General features: G+C 39.4%; 1 long non-coding RNA gene and 1 other non-coding gene across 2 annotated transcripts in view; both read right to left on the reverse strand.

The window, feature by feature from the left end:
* Positions 1-17,367, reverse strand: part of LOC132345524 (uncharacterized) — a 187,687-nt gene that overhangs the window by 58,427 nt on the left and 111,893 nt on the right. The gene's annotated exons all lie outside the window — the stretch shown is intronic.
* LOC112447182 (small nucleolar RNA SNORD42) lies at positions 8,213-8,280 on the reverse strand. The gene has a single exon (XR_003035288.1). It is a non-coding gene; the product is annotated as a small nucleolar RNA SNORD42 (small nucleolar RNA).

The raw sequence follows: 17,367 nt of genomic DNA on the forward strand, positions 1-17,367 counted from the left end.
CATTACTTAGGTTAACATAGGGCCAAAGCTAGAGAAAAAAGTTAATGTGTTAATTGGGCTGCCTCTAAAAGAGTTTCTGGTAAGAATTACATTGCAATTAATTGTGGCTAAATTATCTAATTGTACCACATAAAGTAATATTCTAAGTTGTCAGTTAAAACTAACTTCATGTGATTTACACTGCAAACAGAAATTCCTAGAGGCCTAGAGGGGCTCAGGGCACTTCTGGTTTTTCAGGTTTCTTATACCATCAACCCTCCCAGCAGTCCGAAATCTGCTTGAAACTTATAATTGGCCCTCACACACTATCTTCAGTTTCACATCCATAGTTCTGAATCCCTGGATTCAACAAATCTCAGGTCATGTAGCACTGTAGCATTTATTACTGAAAAAAAAATTCTCTGTATAGGTGGGCCAAGGCAGGCAAAATCTGCATTGTTCAAGAGTCAACTGTATTTGCATATGTTTTTACTTCTCAGTGAAGAAGCACCAAAACAAGATTTGAAAGTTGTTATTTGAGTCTTTATGCTAGACAAAATAACATCTTTAGTGCAGAAAAACGCAATGCAAAATAATTGCTTTTTTATAAGCCAATTCCAAGTTTTAAGAGAGAAGGTCAATATCATCTTAGACAATATTATCCACCCAAAGGACGTTAAGTACAAACTGATGCACCTTCATTCATTTCATTAAAGATGACAGAGAAAGTCTAAAAGGGAGGTCCTCCTGGTACACCCCTGGCTAGGCCACTGTTAACAGACAACTACATAAAGGTGCTCCCCAAGCACTCCTGTAGAGAGTAGTAGTGTAGTGGTAGTGTTAGTCCCTCACTCATGTCCGACTCTTGGCGATCCCATGGACTGTAGCCTGCCAGGCTCCTCTGTCCATGGGATTCTCCAGGCAAGAATATGGGAGTGGGTTGCCATTCTCTTCTCCAGGGGATCTTCCTGACTCGGGGATCGAACCTGGGTCTCCTGCATTGCAGGCAGATTCTTTATTGTCTTAGCTACAGGCATGATCCTGTAGGTAAAATCAGATTAGTCTCAACCTATGACACAAGGCCATCTCTAAGAAATGAGCTTCTGGAGTGGAATAAGTGGTAGACGAGTATTTGGTTGCAATCTACTGCAAGGGGCAGGTTTTCACCTGGAATATTTTAAGGGTTTCTACAACTAATCAAGTACATTATCCAAAATGACCTCAGTAGTACCTCCTGGAGAACTTCCAAATTTAGGTAGAAGTTCATCTTTGAAGACAGCTAACTACAAAATACACTCTTAAATAGTTGAATACATTGCTTTTATGGCAGGAATAGATTAGAATAGCCACTTAACATTTGTAGATATCTTTCATCTTTGTTTTTCTATGGCTAATGATAAACTGCTCTGAGAACAGGTAGTTTACATTTGTTCTGAACTGGAAAAAATAAAGCCAAGTTGCAACTACAGAGAACAACCTGTGTCCTTTAGGCCTTTTTCTAGAAAACAAGCACTTCATTTATGTAATAATTGTCCCCAAAGATGTCAACTTTAGAAAAAAAGAAAGTGGGAATGCAGTCTCATTTCAAACTACTCAGGATTAAAATTTCACCTAGTACAAGATTCTTGTCCAATTTCTCCAAAATACAGCTTTGAAGTAATGTTAATCCTTAAATCTATCATCTTTCCCACAGGTAGTTATGCAAATTAGCTTCTAAGGCAAAACTTGATTACGGAGAAAATTACCCTTGGATAAAATTTTAAGTAAACTATAAAATCTGAGAAACTATGGTTTTATATATAGTTCTATACAATATTTTAAGCGTATTGAGGTTTGAGATAATGGTGTTGAAACCAACAAGAAACAAAAGAAAATTCTCAATGCAGACAACTCAAATCATTTTGCCTTTTAGGAAGGATAGATGGAAGATTCTAAAAATCTTTCCTGCTTCCCTTCAGGGTTTACGCCATTTTATTTAATATTAAGCCTCTTGAGTCCTAATACACATTAACAGATTTGGTTGCTGTGAAAATTCCATAAGGTATTATTTTTATTTTCTTGTCTTGACAAATAACTTTAGGAAGTCCACTGTCTGCTGGCACCTAACCTATGGCCTAACACAGTTGTTCTTGTTCATTGTTCAGTCACCAAGTCGTGTCCAACTCTTTGCAATCCCATGAACTGCAGCATACCAGGCTTCTCTGTCTTTTACTATCTCCTGGAGTTTGCTCAGACTCATGTCCATTGAAATGGTGATGCCATCCAACCATCTCATCCTCTGCTGTCCCTCTTCTCCTTTTGCCTTCAATCTTTCCTAGTATCAGGGTCTTTTCCAATAAGTCAGCTCTTCGCATCAGGTGGCCAAAGTATTGGAGCTTCAGCTTCAGCATCAGTCCTTCCAAGGAATATTCAGGATTGATTTCCTATAGAATTGACTGGTTTGATCTCCTTGCAGTCCAAGGGACTCTCAAGAGTCTTCTCCAGGAGCACAGTTTGAAAGTATCAATTTTTCGGTGCTCAGCCTTCTTTATGGTCCAACTCTCACATTCGTACATGACTATTGGAAAAACCAATCAAAGCCATAGTTTTGACTAAAATGGACCTTTGCCAGCAAAGTGATGTCTCTGCTTTTTAATATGCTGTCTAGGTTTGTCATAGCTTGGCACATAGTGTTTTCTTGATAAATATGGTTGTTCATTGAGAAGTTGTAGCGGGGAACTTGGCTACCAGGTCCCTGCCTTTACAAACTGGCATTTCTTACCGTGGTGCTGCTGAGCACTTATCACTCTGATGTCCAGAGGTATATTAGATTATGAGGCTGACAAGAGATTTATGCCCTAAACAAGGAGTTGCACAAGCAAATGTAGGACCTAGGCAGATGGAGTGACTGAGGTAAGTTGCCCGGGTAGGGACCAGTGTGAATGGAAGAGGCCAAGTCTGACTGAGAGTGACAGGCACTATGCACTGAGCTCCTACAGAATTTTGTCCGTAAGAATGCCAGCCTAGTGCAGCACATCGGCCTCCCCTCTTGCCCCACCTCCACATCAAAGAGCAAAAGGAAATTCTGCTTTTTACCTAAAATGTCCCTATTTTATCTCAACAAACCAATAAAAACAATGCCCTTCGCCTGATCCCTCACAATAATGGTGACCCCTGGGGTTCGACTCTAGGGTCCGAGACAGAGCACAGAGTTAAGACGTGACTCTGACATGAACATGGAACCTGGCAGGCTGAGAAGATGGTCAATTACAGACTGAAAACCACAGATGGACAGCTAATGTGGCAATAGGAAAACATGTTTCTCAGGTGGAGATGTCAGCGGAGTTCATCACTCTGCTCCCTTGCGTGGTATTTCACTAATATCTGGAAAGTTTCAAAGCCATGTACATCGACTCAGATGCGAATTCAACTGACAAGAACAGCATCTACACCTACCCTGGGAGATGAAATTATAAGAGCTGCTAATCTTGTGCTTCTGGGCAGTGGCAAACCAGTGGCCAAGAGTGATGGAACACTCTTTTTCTTCTGACTGAAGAATTTTATGGAAGCACGTTAGGTACATAAACAGAGACCATTAACAGGGTAGGAATTTTTCATCTCTCCCAAAGAATCCAGCACCACATCCACTTTTAAAACTGGAATGCTCGACAAAAGACTTTGTGCTTGGCCACTGACATATTCTCATAGCCACAAAGAAAAGCCTGTTTCAGGTGTATCTCATTTACGACCTATTCTTTACCAGTATACAGCAGACTGTACTTATGGATAGAGAGATGACTGAAAAAAACCTAAAGAAGAACCCACAGTACAGTCTAGAATGCCTTCTCCACTTTCCTCATATTTTTGTTAGCTTTTACTTTGCTCTTCACTCCAACCAGGCTCGTCTCAGCTTGTGAACTTTGCAGACTAGGAATGCTGTTGGAAAGCCTACCTTGGAACGTTTCCTTGAGTCAGGTGGAGTATGCAGAGTTTGGCCAGCTCTCATCGGAGCAAGAACTGCCCAAGAACTCCAAGGAATGCCTCTCAGCACGCTGTCTGCACTGGCGTGTGCCCAGGAGAAACACTATCCGTCCTGCTAACCTTTGAGGCTAACCTTTTATTCTCCCCAGTGGAGCTTTTTTCACCAAAATTGTTCCTTGTGAGTTGCATGGAAGACTATGTTTTGATTATAAAAATCATTTACAGTGAGTATGAATTTTTCTATCTCTGTATCAGTCACTCTTAATCTTTTAAACTTTTAAGTAGAATGCTTTCTTTCACAAAAAAATAGAATATCATGCAATGGCCTTGGCAATATCAATTGATATAACTCATAAAGACATGTCATTAAGAAATTTATAAGAAATTAATCAGGCAACTTGAAACTACAGAGTCTAAACATTATTTAAAATCCTAAATCATTTGTCTTTTTAACACTGATCAGAAAAATGAAGTTATTCATAAATTACGCTTACCTATTTTGAAGAGTAGCTTCTGATGAATATTTAAATAAGCTCAGCTACATGGGCTTGTCATTATTAACTCCATGTAAACAATCCAGAACATCATTGTCTGATGGATTTCTGTGATGGTGGAAAGCTCTGTTTGCTCTGTCCAGCATGATACACACTAGCCTCAGGTGGCTTTGAGTGATCAAGATGTGGCTAATATGACTGACTAAGAGAATATTTATTTAATTTTAATTACTTTAAATTTAAATTAAAGTAGTCACATGGAGCTAGTGGCTACTGTTTGGATAATGCGGGTCTAGAGACTTGTTACTCAAAGTGTAGCCACCTACAGAAAGCATTATCTTCACCTGGGAACTTTTTACAAATGCAACTTTCAGGTCCTACCTCAAGACTACTGAATTTGAATCTGTATCTTAATAAGATCCCCAGATAATTTATGTGTGCATTAACATTTAAGATGGAGAAGGCAATGGCACCCCACTCCAGTACTCTTGCCTGGAAAATCCCATGGATGGAGGAGCCTGGTAGGCTGCAGTCCATGGGGTCGCTGAGGGTCGGACATGACTGAGCGACTTCACTTTCACTTTTCACTTTCATGCATTGGAGAAGGAAATGGCAACCCACTCCAGTGTTCTTGCCTGGTGAATCCCAGGGATGGGGCATCCTGGTGGGCTGCCGTCTATGGGGTCGCACAGAGTCGGACACGACTGAAGTGACTCAGCAGCAGCAGCAGCAGCAACATTTAAGAAGCATGAATCCAAAAGAGTAATCCTCAACATTGGTTGTACCCCTAAAATTACCTGAAACGTTTTCACGGTGCTAATGGGGTCAAAATACTTTCAAAATAAAATCAAAATCTATTTTTCTCTGTATTGGCATTTGCACTGATGGTACAAAAGCCATGGAGAAGCCTGCAGTGCAGGAGACCCAGGTTCAAAACCTGGGTTTGAAAGATCCCCTGTAGGAGGGGCATGGCTACTCACTCCAGTATTCTTGCTTAGAGAATTCCATGAACAGAGGAGACTGGTGGTCTATAGTCCATGGGGTCACATAGAGTCCGACACAACTGAAGTGACTAAGCAGCAGCAGTTTGAATCAAGTCACCAGAACCAAAATGTAGAAGTCATCACTGATTTCTTCACTGTCACACTGTCACTTTCGAGGGAAAAAAAAAAAAGTCCAGTTACATTTTAAAATGTTTTTGTTTTTGGTGATACAGGAAAACATACTGAATTTCTCAAATCCCGACCACTGAATGCACTTTTTTTTTAGTATCTTTTGGGAATAAATAAATTAGGTGTACCTTTGGGTATAAATCATTGACTCAAGAAAAACACCTGTGAGACTGAGTTATAAACTAAATGAGCCTCTTTTTCATGAGAGGCTCTTTTCCATAGGCATATTATAGTTATTCATAACTGAGTATGTGGCAAATGTGAAGTGAAGTGAAAGTCTCTCAGTCGTGTCCAACTCTTTGCAACCCCATAGACTATACAGTCCATGGAATTCTCCAGGCCAGAATACTGGAGTGGGTAGCCTTTCCCTTCTTCAGAGGATCTTCCCAACCCAGGGATCAAACCCAGGTCTCCTACATTGCAGGTGGATTCTTTACCAGCTGAGCCAGAAATGCTTTATTCAAAATGAATGAAGTAAATCTGTCACTTCAAGGAAAATAATTAACAATGTTTCCAATGATAACCTTTGAGATTTAAAGTGGAAATTAGGATTTTAGAAAACTAGTATTTACCACTAAGGCCCTCATATTTTCCTAATACCGAAAGATTGGATTGCTGGTGAAGTTAACAACTGCATTTGAAAACCCTATACAATTCACAGAATCAATATTTTTTAAATGATCAATATATGAGTAAAAAGATTCATTCAAGAAGCAAGATAGGGCAATGAACTGTAATGTATTAAGAATATACATTTACTGATATGGTTTTATATTCCAAATTGCATATAACATTTATGAAACTACCTCTTGTCAAGTTTTATATAGTATCAAAGAAGAATATCCACAATTATATGAAAATTCTATTAAAATACTCCTGTTTCCAACTACATATTTGTGAGTCCCAGTATTCTTTGTATCATTCAACCAAAACAACTTACTAGAATGCAGAAGCAGATATCAGAATCCAGCTGTCTTCTATTAAGCAGGATATTAAAGAAATGGGCAAAAAAGAAAACCAATGCTTTTCTTTCCAATAATTTTTTGTTTTGGAAATAATAAATGCTTTTCATAAAATATATTATATATTAATATATGATGTATTTATTATTGCTGTTTTTGAAGGAAGTCATAAACGTTTAAAGTTCTCGGTTTTAATTGCTTGTATGGTAATTATTGCTAGAGACTACTTCTATTACTGAAAAAGCTCTCTGAGGTTCTCAATCATATATGGTAGTGTAAGTTTCCTGAGACCAACAAGTTTGAATGCTGATGGCCTTGATAAGAAGAGCATTAAAGCTAAGAATCACCACTCTCTCTACCCAAAATTTGAGAATTGGTTGCTTTCAAGGATTCAGGGGAAAAAAAGGAAAGCATGTGGTATCTTCAAAAGAGAAAATACAGAGTCATAGTTACACGTTGATTCATTCAACCCACTTTTTGGAATCCACTATGACAACCCATAGAAAACATCTGTAAGAACTGGCAAATATATATGCACATTTATTATAGCATGTTTACAGTGTGACCTAAGAACAATCCGAAGCCCCCTCAAGAGTGGAGCAGTTGGTTAAATTACAGCACAATATACTACAGAAGGTGATGGACGGGGAGGCCTGGCGTGCTGCGGTACCTGGGGTCACGAAGAGCCAGACACGACTGAGCAACTGAACTGAACTGAACTGACTATGCAGCATTAAAGACTGGATTAATTATTTATGTTTCTAAAACTGGAATGCTGTCCATAATATATTATTAAATAAGAATACAAGTTTTAAAGTAATGTGTGAAGTATAGCCCCTTTTAAAAACAAGGAAACAGCTTTGTATGTATATATAGCTTTACTTGTGCTTAGTCGGAGAAGGCAATGGCACCCTACTCCAGTACTTTTGCCTGGAAAATCCCATGGATGGAGGAGCCTGGTAGGCTGCAGTCCATGGGGTTGTGAAGAGTCGGACACGACTGAGCAACTTCACTTTCACTTTTCACCTTCATGCATTGGAGAAGGAAATGGCAACCCACTCCAGTGTTCTTGCCTAGAGAATCCCAGGGACGGGGGAGCCTGGTGGGCTGCCGTCTATGGGGTCCCACAGAGTCGGACACGACTGAAGCAACTTAGCAGCAGCAGTAGCAACAGTCTTAGCAAAAGGTAGAAAAAGACATACACCAATCTGTTAACACTGGTTATCTGGGAGGAGAGTGGGAGTGGATGTGACATGAATTGTATTATTTACTTGTACTGAATACTTCTTTTTTTTTTAAATTTTGAACTCCCTGTTTATTCAGCTTTTTTCTCTTCTATGCCCAGTGGCCCTTGCTTGTTCTTTGTGGTGCCACACAGTGGTGAAGTGAAGTGAAGTCGCTCAGTAGTGTCCGATTCTTTTCTACCCCATGGACAGTAGCCTATCAGGCTCCGCCATCCATGGGATTTTCCAGACAAGAATACTGGAGTGGGCTGCCATTTCCTTCTCCAGGGGATCTTCCCAACCCAGGGATCGAACCTGGGTCTCCTGCATTGCAGAGAGATGCTTTACCATCTGAGCCACCAGGGAAGCACCCCGCCCCCCCAAAAAAATTTCTACACGTGTGCAAAAACAAATTTCCACACGGGAATCGGTGGTTCCTTTGAAGACATCACAAAGTCTCAGGAGATTCAAATTTTTCCATCATATGCACCACACAGTGGTAGACATCAGGAAATGCAAGTGACCTTTGACCACTCTGATCCTTCTGAAGGAAAGAGAAGAGTGTAAGGAGAGAAGCAACAGCATTTCAATTGTATTTGATTCAGAGAATGAAAGTGGTCATAAGAATGTTGTTTTCTCCCAAACTCATCAAAAGTTGGTTGTAGCATCAATGTTCCAAAAGCAATTAGCAGATTTGCACTGCTGACTAAGGATTTTCTCACTTTGGAGAAGCTAGTAGCAGCTTCCAGAGAAGGCAATGGCACCCAACTTCAGTACTCTTGCCTGGAAAATCCCATGGATGGAGGAGCCTGGTAGGCTGCAGTCCATGGGATTGCAAAGAGTCGGACACGACTGAGCGACTTCACTTTCCCTTTTCACTTTCATGCATTGGAGAAGGAGATGGCAACCCACTCCAGTGTTCTTGCCTGGAGAATCCCAGGGACAGGGGAACCTGGTGGGCTGCCGTCTATGGGGTCGCACAGAGTCGGACACGACTGAAGCGACTTAGCAGTAGCAGCAGTTGCAGCTTCAAACAGCTATAGCTATGTCTTTTATGCCCACCACTTTCCACTTTACCTTCTTCTGTCAACCTCTTCAGCGTCATTTCAAAACAGTGACCCACTAGTACTCTATCCTTCAACAATAACATTCTTTTCAGCTCTCAGGCATGTCCTTCCCAGTCTTCATTCTGGATTTTCATGTATGTGTTTCCTCTGTTTGAAGCTCTCCTTCTTTCCCCACATCACCCATTCCTCATTCAGGTCACAGAAGAGAAAATCACCTTCTCTAGAAAACTCTAAATACTCCTCAAACACCCTGCTCTGACCTTTCTCCAGCACAGCATTTACCATACACTCTCTCATAATTCGTAGTTAGTTGCCCATCTACCCAAGTTTAGCTCCCTGAGGGCAAGAACCAAGCCTGTATTGTTCTCTTTTGTGGCCCAGCATCAATCTGCAAGGCACATTGTAGTGACTGTAAAATTTTTTCTCAGTTTCTCTTGATTTTATTGTTCTTTTTTTTAAAAAAAAATAAAAGTACCTCTTCTATTTACTGTTGAGGATATACTTTGAGTCAAGCTCTGGGCTAAAAAATTCATATACATTATCTGATTTAACCTTCTGCTAACCCTTAAGCCTATACTACTCTTCTTCCTTGTGGAAACTCAATATTTTTGGATACCACCTGCTGCTCTGATCTCTCTTCTTCCTCTGAGGTATTCTATGCTCCAACTCCAACAAAACACAGACTTTAACTATGTTTAAGGAATCTTAACTTGAACTCAGCTATAACTTAGCTTAGTTTACTTAGCTTACTGGATCCATGGAATCCAGTTCCTCATGCTAACACAGTAAATTTAAAAACAAATTCATATCAAATTATAACCCTCTGGGACACACACTTTTATGGGGTACACAGAGTAATAATGCCTTAAACCCAAACAAGGGAAATTTGAACATCCCAGCTGGACTCTGAGGAAGATACTTTTAGAAAGGAAATTCTCAACATTTGTTTTGTAGACAACATCTTTGAAGCACCATCTACTCCGCCTATTTGTAAGGAAAACCCTGTGTTTGGAGTAATCTTGTGAGTGTTCAATCTTGTTCCATGACTCGGAGTTACCACAAGTTTTCTAACCATAGTAGAAAAGAAAACAACTTCATTTCTTTTTTATGTATGGATTTCCAATGTTGTTTATCTAAAGAAAAAGCAAACAGTGAAGAACTGTATTTGTAACTATTCTGATCAGACATACACTATACAGGATTTTGTTGTCCATTATAAAGTATTAAATCACCCCACTCCAGGGAGGTCAGGGTGAATGTGAACTGACTCCCCAGGTGCTGGGTACAGTGTTCTTTATCTTGACACTCAGTCCCTCAGGATGTCCTTGATGTCAGACCTTCAAACAGTGACAAGCCATATGGACGTATGTAAAAAAAATTGTATGTTATCGGCTCCTAACTTGATAAGATAATGACCAAACTCTCCAGGTCAAGATGCTTTCCTTCCCTTCTGAGTAGTCAAGGCTAGTGAGCCAACAAGTAGCTAGGGACCGGGGATGGACAACTGAAAACATGTGGCAAAAAAATCCTTCTCTTGACAATTTAAAAAGAAGAACTTCAAAATATCAGTCTGGAGGTCTTGGGAGCTAAGGGAGTGGAATCACAAGGGTAGATTAATGAAAATGGCAAAGAAATAGATGCTTGTCATAAAAGGCTGGACTAGCTAAGGTCAACTGACTTCAGTGTAGGATGAACAGAGTATGCTTCACTCTGCCATCTAGTGGTGAGAGGCCCTTTGTAGTCTGTGACTCAGACGGTGCTCCAGGACTGACTTCTATTCCACAGAGGACATTCTGGCTCATTACCGCATTATTGAATCCTTCTCAAGGGAAACTGTGAGGTAGATAATTTTCTGTTTTACAGATCAGGAAACTAAGAGTCAGATAGACTAAATGGCTATAAAAAGTAAGAGCTGGTACATGTTCTATACCTTGTAAGCTAGCCTATACTTAGCGCTTTGAGAAATTCAGAGTAGTGATTGACTCTCCCACCCACCCAGCATAGATGAAGAAAAACAGAGAAATCTTCAGTTCAGTTCAGTCACTAAGTCGTGTCCGACTCTTCGCAACCACATGAATCGCAGCACGCCAGGCCTCCCTGTCCATCACCAACTCCCGGAGTTCACTCAGACTCACGTCCATCAAGTCAGTGATGCCATCCAGACATCTCATCCTCTGTTGTCCCCTTCTCCTCCTGCCCCCAATCCCTCCCAACATCAGAGTCTTTTCCAGTGAGTCAACTCTTCGCATGAGATGGCCAAAGTACTGGAGTTTCAGCTTTAGCATCATTCTTTACAGAGAAATCCTGGGGCTGATCTCCTTCAGAATGGACTGGTTGTATCTCCTTGCAGTCCAAGGGACTCTCAAGAGTCTTCTCCCAACATGACAGTTCAAAAGCATCAATTCTTTGGGGCTCAGCTTTCTTCACAGTCCAACTCTCACATCCACACATGACTACTGGAAAAACCATAGCCTTGACTAGACGGACCTTTGTTGGCAAAGTAATGTCTCTGCTTTTCAAAATGCTATCTAGGTTGGTCATAACTTTTCTTCCAAGGAGTAAGCGCCTTTTAATTTCATGGCTGCAGTCACCATCTGCAGCGATTTTGGAGCCCCCAAAAATAAAGTCTGACACTGTTTCCACTGATTCCCCATCTATTTCCCATGAAGTGATGGGACCAGATGCTGGCAATGGAAAAACGTATCCCCGCATGTTCTTTTTTGGAGAAGGAAATGGCAACCCACTCCAGTATTCTTGCCTGGAGAATCCCATGGATAAAGGAGCCTGGGGGGCTACAGTCCATAGGGTCGCAACAAGTCAGACACAACTGAATTGACTTAGCATCATCATCATCAACATTCTTTACCACTGAGCCACCTGGGAAGCATATAAATAAATAAATAAATACCATTTATAAACTATCATCATATACTGAGCAACTAACACACACACACACACACACATGTTCTTTACACACCAAACAATAATGCCAGAAAATTTTAAAGTAATAATAAAACAAAGACAAACAATAAACCCCTGAAAAATCATGTGAAAGAACAGGAAAAACTGGAAAAATTATGAATGCATGACTTCAGTAACATTATGATGGCCTGAAGAAAGGAAAACATAAGAATTTAGCAGATGAGAATAACCTTAGACAACTAGTAACTCAATTTTTTCACTTTATAGTTGAAGAAAATGAAGACAAAAAATTCAAGTACTATTTCCTGATTCCAATATGAGTTACTGTGACAACCAAAATTCTATCTCCTCCTCTTTCTTCGTTTGAGATTTTTGACAACAAAAATCAATTATTTGCACTTAAACATATCTGAAATGAGGGACAGAGGGAGATAAAGGGGAAAGAAAGAAGTGAGGGAGAGCAGAGCTAAAACTAATTTCTTTCCATTTGTATTCAGGGTCACATTCTGATGAAAATAAAAGTACCATAATCAGAGTGAACTGGAACACCGGAAAAGATGGAATTTCAGTTTTAAGATACATAAATCAGGCTTAGATCAAGTCTCCTTCTTATTAACTCTTAGATTTTGGAATATGAATAACCATATTTTATTGTTGGTTTTCAGTCACGAAGTCATGTCTGATTCTTTGCAACCCCATGGATTATAGCACTACAGAGGAGCCAGGTTCCTCTGTCTTCCAGTGTCTCACAGAGTTTACTCAAATTCATGTCCATTGAGTCCATGATACTGTCTAACCATCTTATTCTCTGCTGCCTGCTTCTCCTTTGGCTTTCAATCTTTCCCAGCATCAGGGTCTTTTCTAATCAGCTCTTTGCATCAGGTGATCAAAGTATTGGAGCTTCAGCTTCAGCAACAGTCCTTCAAATGAATATTTAGGATTGATTTCCTTTAGGATTGACTGTTTTGGTCTCCTTGCTGACCAAAGGATTCTCAACAGTCTTCTCCAGCACCACAGTTTGAAAGCATCAGTTCTTCAGTGCTCAGCCTTCTTTATGGTCCAGTTCTCACATCCATACATGACTACTGGAAAAATCATAGCTTTGACTATATGGACCTTTGTCAGCAATGTCTCTGCTTTTTAATGTGCTGTCTAGGTTTGTCATAGCTTTCCCTCCAAGGAGCAAGTATCTTTTTCATTTCATGGCTTTAGTCACCATTGGTAGTGATTTTGGAGCACCCAGATCAAATCTCACTGCTTCCACTTTTCCCCTTCTATTTGCCGTGAATTACAATGTAATGGGAAAAAAATCCACTTACCCAACAATAAGAAATTAATTATATCAATTATGGTATGTCTACTCAATAAAATCTATACAATCAGTTAAATTATACTCTACAAGTAAATTTAGAGGAGGAAATTATTTGCACATCAACACTAATGAAATAAGAATACATGTGGCATAATTCCAATTTTGTATTTTAAAAGTAGATATGATGAAAATAGTCAAAATATTAAAAGTCATTACCTCTGAAAAGAGATATTATAAATATAAATGTTCCTTCCAGATCTGTGCTTTGATGTTATTTCTTTAAATAACTGGTTGAATTTGATAGTGAAAACACTTGAGCCTGAAAGTGTCTTCGAGAAGAAAGTTTATAAATTATGAAAAACAAAGCCACTTTTTAAAATTTTTTTAATATTTTTAATTTTACTCTTTGGTTTTTATTCTGTATAAATTTTTTTTTTAAATTTTAAACCTGTTTTAAATGATCTTTTTTGATAGTGCTCTAGCATGGAAGGATGGTTCCACCTTATCACAGGCCAGAAGGACATAGAAGCTCAAATTCCCCACATGGCCCCTGTTGATACTTAACAATGGTGGTGCCCTTCCTTACTGCTGGGCAGGGGTAGGATTTGGCCTCCACTGACCCTTAGGTGGGGGTGGCCTTGTTAGTGCTGAATGAGTGACTATAAAAGTTCTGAGTCTCTACTAGGCCTCCAGTGACACCACCCCAGGGAGAGGGTGAAGGGTGCCTCCTTACTGCTGGGTGGAGATGGAGTAGATTCACCACCGTCATCACAATGGGTGGACCCATTATCAGCCAGTAGGGATGAAAGTCCCTGTTCCTTACTTGGCCTTTTCTGATTCTTGGTCACACTTCATGATAGCCTCATTAGGCGGAAAGTCTAATTCATGCAACTTCTGCTGGCATAAATAGGGGGAAGGACCAGAGGTTTTTTTGTGGTGCGTGGATAGAAGAGAGCCATACTGTTTAAAAGTTTTACTCTTGATTGGCAGTCCCTTTCCTGGTTCTTTGACTAGGGAAAGAAGGTGTTGGTTGGAGCTGTGTTTATCTGCAGCCATTGATTGGCATTATTGGATTGCCAGCTTCTGCTCCAAATCTGAGATAAGGCTAAAAAGAAAATTTAGGAAATTCACTAATGTGTCCTTTCTTAGGTCTTGATGTCCAAGTTTGTCTGGCTTCTTCTTTCCATCAATCAGAATCTTCTTAGGTTTGTTTTATTTGTAATGTGCAAGAGCTTGTTTTATTTATAACATGTAGGAGTTTTAGTTATTCTTAGTAGGAGAAATAGGGGAAAGTATGTCTCCATCATCCCAAAAGCAAAAACTCTGCTAATAAATCCTGATAAAGTGAAATCTGTTGTTTTGGTTTTTTGGGGGTGGGGGATGTGGGAGTGGGGTGGGGGGCGGGGGAGTGTTTTGTTTTACCTTGACATTAAAGTCAAGTAATCTGAGACTCCTTTTTACAAATGAAGAAACTACATCCCTTAGAATTTAGAAAGTGAAAGTGAAAGTCACTCTGTCATGTCTGACTCTTTGTGACCCCGTGGACTATACAGGCCATGGAATTCTCCAGGCCAGAATACCAGAGTGGGTAGCCTTTCACTTCTCCAGGGGATCTTCCCAACCCAGGGATCAAACCCAGGTCTCCTGCATTGCTGGTGGATTCTTTACCAACTGAGCTATCAGGAAATGATTTTCAGAAGAAACAAAGTCTTTGTTTGTAGAACCAGAATGAATATTCCTAAACCATCATGTTTCTAAGAAAAATTATTTAGTTTTCTTCAGTTTAGTATCACCTAGATATTGGTAGCACCAATAAAGTGATTTCCTTGGTTATGCTGAATTATGTGACTAGCTGTGGTATTCTAAATACAGGACACTGTTGCACATTCTATGTTCCAACATAATAACCAGCTTTTCAATCTATTTCTAAGTTATAAAAACTGAAGTATTATTTTATAGTAAATACAGTCTAAGTAAAATTTGTTTCAAAACAATTTCCCTCCAAAATAAAATTTTGAAGAAATAAGACAACGGAGACATTTACTTTGGGAGCTGTGGTATTTGAGAGCTAGAAAGGATTTCAGTGTTCATGTAGCAAAGAGGAAAAGAAAGGCTTGGGAGGCTGCAACCAAATCCTCTCACTTTAAGACCCAGCTTTCATGCTAAGGAGCTCAGTGACCTTGAATGAGCCATGTGCTTGTACTAGGCTTGGTTTTTCCAAAATTAGCTCTCAGATTTCATTATTATTATTATTATTTTATGATCTGACTTCCTGTAAGAATATTACAGATACATGTAATAATTTTAGCCCAACTAAATGCACTTATAAAATTGGAAGAATAGAGTTATCTTTCTGAGCAAGGAAACAAAAGATTGCATATCAAGACGTATAAACTTGACTCACAGATGCATGCTACTTAGCGCTTTCCAACCCCCAGAGCACAGTGGAATGTTCTCAGTAATCACTCTCACATCAGTGTAGGCTGAGCCAACCTCAGAACCTTAGGGTCCACAGCCATTTGAGGTTGAGGAGTCACATCAGTGCAACTGGTATTTTTCCAAACAAATTTTTAAAATTTTCATTGAGAGTTGCTACACACACCACCCAGAGTGTTACCAGATCTTTCTGAAATGCTAAGTGAAAATGAATCCAATTTAATACTTAAGTAACATTTTAACTTTACATGTAGGAGTTTCAATTTTTATGCATTACTTCCTAGCTATACTTTCACAGAATGTTAGAAATAATTTCCTTCTTTTAATCCTAGTAATTTAACCCTTTTCCATTTGACAGACATTTTTCTCCCTTTACTTTTAGTTGATGTGAAATTTGCATGGCTGATGGTACTTTCAAATTAAACAGCTCATACATAACTATTGCTATTATATGGGGTGCAATTATAAGTGTCAAAGCTGCAGCTGGCTTCCTCCTCTTCCTTTCAACTAAAAGAAAAAAAATCACTGAGTAATACCAATGGGATAAAGCTTCTGCCATGGTTTCTTGGATGAGAATTAAGTATTACATGCAAATCAAGCATGCATTACAATTTTGTGAAATAAATTCTTAGAAAACTCTTAGTTCAGTCATTTTATAACCGTATATGCAATGGCGCTTTTATTAGGATATATAATGGTTTAATCAGTCATTATTCATACCCATTGATTCATGACTTGAAAAGAATGCCCTTTCAATAGCCCATATGGAAACTTAAGGATGTGGTATCAGCTATTTTGAAAACCTATATATTGGCAAATTTTTATTAATAAGCTCTTTATTAATGTTCAGTTTGTAATAAGTAACCTGGGTCTTCCACTTGTCATTGGATGCTGGAGATCTTCCTAATTATTACATCATCCTTCTGTAAGGCACCCTTGGTAGTGTGGGTTCCTTCTACTACTACTGCTACTACTAAGTCACGTCAGTCGTATTCGACTCTGTGCGACCCCATAGACGGCAGCCCACCAGGCTCCCCCGTCCCTGGGATTCTCCAGGCAAGAACACTGGAGTGGGTTGCCATTTCCCTCTCCAATGCATGAAAGTGAAAAGTCAAAGTGAAGTCGCTCAGTCGTGCCCGACTCTTGGCGACCCCATGGACTGCAGACTACCAGGCTCCTCCGTCCATGGGATTTTCCAGGCAAGAATACTGGAGTGGGGTGCCATTTCTGGTCACTGATAATTCTGTGTTTCACTGCAGGCTGTGTTGCTGTTCTAGCCTAAAACAGTCACTTAACAGTGACTTAACGGAGAGATTATTCCTTCATACTAGTTCATACTAGTTGAAAGCTTCCATTTGTTGTCCCCACCACCCTAATCCCTGGAGGAGATCTTGATTCCTTTTGAACCATAGAGTTCAGTCTATTAAAGCCATGTGTTTTAAATAGAGAAAGCCTTCAGATTGGCTTCAGGATATAAGCTCTCTCAGATAAACAGATGGAACCATCTCCTGGCTGCCATTTTGCTTCATTTCTTTTGAAGTATTCACTTTGGCTGACTTAAAAGTTTTTGAGATTTACTTTTCATTGAAGTCATGTATTTGGATTCCATCAGTGGAATTTTTTTCTATTTTATGTATAAATAGGCTATTCTAATACAAAATAAACTTCAAAGTTTGTGAAGCCAAAAAATAAAATAATAGCTACCCATATATTGTGACTACTACTATCATGCTAGAAGCTTTAAATATATTATCTCCAACCCTCAGAATAGCTCTGTAAAGTATTTATTATTTCCTGAGTTTTATAACTGAAGTTAAGGAAAGTAAAGTCACTTTTGCAA

The sequence above is a fragment of the Bos taurus genome, chromosome 6 (assembly GCF_002263795.3).
Source record: "Bos taurus isolate L1 Dominette 01449 registration number 42190680 breed Hereford chromosome 6, ARS-UCD2.0, whole genome shotgun sequence".
Lineage (NCBI taxonomy): Eukaryota > Metazoa > Chordata > Mammalia > Artiodactyla > Bovidae > Bos > Bos taurus.